The sequence below is a fragment of the Gavialis gangeticus genome, unplaced genomic scaffold (assembly GCF_001723915.1).
Source record: "Gavialis gangeticus isolate Ggan-Ray unplaced genomic scaffold, GavGan_comp1, whole genome shotgun sequence".
In the NCBI taxonomy this organism is placed as follows: Eukaryota; Metazoa; Chordata; order Crocodylia; family Gavialidae; genus Gavialis; species Gavialis gangeticus.
Genome location: NW_017729032.1, coordinates 75,755,588 through 75,758,941, shown reverse-complemented (window position 1 = coordinate 75,758,941; position 3,354 = coordinate 75,755,588). Strand labels below are relative to the sequence as shown.

Here is a 3,354-nt window from a genome sequence, read left to right as displayed (position 1 = left end):
GGAGGTCCTTGGAGGGGAAAGTATGTGGCTGTGTGTGTGTGTGTGTGCATGCACGTGTCTGTGTCTGCATGTGACTGCATGTGTGCACATTTCTGTGCATCAGTGCTTATCTGTGTGCAGTTGTGTGTCTGTGTGTGCATATAAAGCTATCTATATGCATCTGCTTCTGTGTGTGCATGTGTGTGCACATTTATGTGTGTGTCTGTGAACATGCATGTGTGCACCTGTTCATGGCAGGTAGCCTGTGTTTGGGTTCATGTGTCCATTTGCAGAGTGAGTAGAGTGCGCACCCATCTGTGTGCATTCATGCGCATGCGTGCATGTGTGCGCATGCATCTGTGTTCATGACAGAAGGGAGAGTGTGTTTGTGTCTGTCTATGTGCACAGAGTGAGTGAGTAGACTGCACATGTATCTGCATGTGTGTGTGTTTGCATACATGCATGTCTGTGTGCACATGCATGCATGTATACGTATGTGTACGTGAGTGTGTCTGTTCATGGCAAGAGGAAGAGTGTTTGTCTCTGTGTGTCCATGTGCAGAACAAGTGAGTAGAGTATGTGCCCATCTGCATGTGTGAATGCATGTGTCTGTGTGTGCGTACCGGGGTTTGTGCATGTGTCTGTGTTAATGGCTGGAGGGAGATGGTGTTTGTGTCCATATGTCCATGTACAGAGACTGAGTGAGTAGAGTGAGTAGTGTGTGTACCCATCTGTGTGTGTGTGCATATATCTATGTGTGCGTGCATGGATCCATGTGTGTGTGTGTATACACATGTGTTCATGGCAGAAAGGAGAGCATGTTTGTGTCTGTATGTCCATGTGCAGAGAGTGAGTGAGTGAGTGAGTGAACGTGCCCATCTGCATGTGTATGTCTGTGTTCCTGGCAGGAAGAGTATGTCTATGTCTGTGTGTCCATGTGCAGAGTGACAGTGTGCACCCATTTGTGTGCATGCCTGCATGTATGTGCCTGTGTGTGTGTATGTTTGGCCATAGCGGGATGGGGGGAAGGGAGCAGTGAGAAGAGGCAGGCATGTGCCCCCCCATCCCCAGCCTGGTAGGGTCTCCCCAGCCTCCCCACAAGCACCAGGATGAGAAGGGGCTCTGCCCCACCCCACTGTCCAGTTCCTGGGGGGAGGGGGCTATGTGTTTGTCCAGGACATCAGTACAAATTAATCCATCTCTGGGCATGGAGCAGCAGAGGGTGGGTGTTGCATAGGGCCAGACATGGAGCAGCAGGATGTGGGAGGGGGTGTGCAGGCCTGGATGCAGAGTGGAGGAGGGCAGCTTGCACATGGCAGTGCAAGACAGTGGGTTGCAGTGGAGGCTGCCATGTGCAAGCTTCCCCCCCACAATTTCTGGGAGGCAAAACACTGGCACTGGGTGGTGGGTGGCAGTGCTCTGTCTCTGCCCACCCCTCCCCTTGTCATTCTTGATGGGCAATTAGCTAGTGTGAAGATAATAGTCAACTTGGCTGAAAATGACCTTGAAATTATAGAGTTCAAAATTCTAAGGGACTTTTAACTACTTTATTCAGGGGTTCAGGGATAAAAAAAGGTTGGCCGCTTACAAAGCAAAAAACAAACAAATTACTATCAAACCAAGAACACCATGTTATTGCATACTTCACATCATACCGTGACAGACACCTTCGCTACATTCCATGTCATGTCTTATATGCTAGTTATGTGGGTGGAGTGCTGGCCACATGGTCATAACTATAAATAAACAATTCATACCCTGCTCTATCCAATCATACACGTGACAACACCTTCAGCTTCCCACACAAAAAGAAAGGAAAAAAGCAGCCTGGTGAGGGCCCAGGACACGGTATGAGCTGGAAGTCATAGTTCAACACCAAGCCAGCCCAGTTGCCCAGACCGGTCATGACATCAGAGTGCATATTTGAGATGGCCATCATCCACATGGCACAACACTCCCTCAAGGGCCCAGCATGTCTCAAAGGCGGACACCGCCCACTGCCCACTGGACCACAGCATAATCAAACTCCAGCGAGAGACACGCCTGAACTAGGAGGCGGAAAACCGCTGGACATCATCTGAGCCGGTCCTGGCAAGTCAGTTTTGGTGGCTCTTGAGGATGGCCAGCTTGGCCTGACCCAGTAAGAAGCTGGTCAGGCAGACTGGCTCCTTCTCAGCCTCCCGGTATGGGTAGGAGCACATGTAGGTGGTCTCTGAGAAGCTCCTGCCCAGCGCTTGCAGCAGCGGCTCAAGGGTGACAAAGAGCGGCCACAGGTGGGGACAGTCAAGGAAGCCATGAAAGAGGGTCTCCTCAACACCTCCCGGGCAGAAGGGATAGGCTGTCGAGGCAGCTGGGTCAAAGTGGGACGCAAACGTGCCAGTGGCTAGGAGGCTGTGCAGCAACCGCCACTGCAGGTCACCAGTCTTCTTGGCGGTAGGCGGCTTATACAATGTGCACCATGCCAGGTGGGCTGGTGGGGAATCTGGTGGCCCCAGACGCCATCACCACAGTGTATCAGGGCAGCCCGCCAACACTTGGGCATGGCAGACATGAACCACCCAGGCATATAGACTTCTACGTGACAGAAAAGCAAAGGGGCAACATGTGTCACTGTCAGGAGGCACAGGGAGTGTCAGCAGGGTGCCAGGGACAGTGGCCAGCTTGCCGGCCACGGCCAGGCTGACTGGTAATGCAGGAAAAACCTCACTTGGGACATCCACAGTGCAGGGGACCTGGCTCTCCCAGAGATGGTCATCCAGGGTGGCTGCTGCCTCCAATGGGAGGGCAGCCCAGATGTTACACAGTAGATGGGCTACGCTGTGGATGGAGCACATGTCCAGCTGGGTGGTCAAGGCCTTGGGTGACAGCCAAGCCAACTGAGCAGGGTCAAGGAGATGTTTCAGGTGGAGGACATGTTGCCCTTGCTTTTCCTCCGGCTCCCCACATATCTAAAAAAGGACCCCACATATCTAAAAAAGGATGGTTCAGGTGGACGGCATGTTCATCTTGTGGCCAATCATGACCCCCAAGTCCCTTTCAGCTGTAGTGCTAACCAGAGTAGCATTACCAAGCCCATAAGGATGCTGCAGTTTTTTCCTCCCATGGTGGAGAACCTTGCATTTTTCAGTATTACACACCATCAGGCTCTCGTCCGCCCATTTTCTGAGCCTGTCAAGGTCAGCCTGGATCGTCCTCCTGTCCTCAGGTGTGGATGCTTTACCCCAGAGTTTGGTATCATTGGTGAACTTAACCAGTCCACTTCTGACTCCAATGTCCACATCATTAATGAAGATGTTGAACAATATAGGTCCAAGGACAGAGCCTTGGGGGACCCCACTGGTCACAGGACACTATGACGATTGACTTCCATCAACC

General features: G+C 52.1%; 1 long non-coding RNA gene across 1 annotated transcript in view; it reads left to right on the top strand.

Moving 5' to 3' along the window:
- Positions 1-482: 482 nt before the first annotated feature.
- Positions 483-3,354, top strand: part of LOC109302420 — a 22,104-nt gene continuing 19,232 nt past the window's right edge. Inside the window, exons 1-2 of the long non-coding RNA XR_002098757.1 lie at positions 483-512; positions 792-840. This is a non-coding gene — a long non-coding RNA (uncharacterized LOC109302420). The remainder of the gene's footprint in view (positions 513-791; positions 841-3,354) is intronic.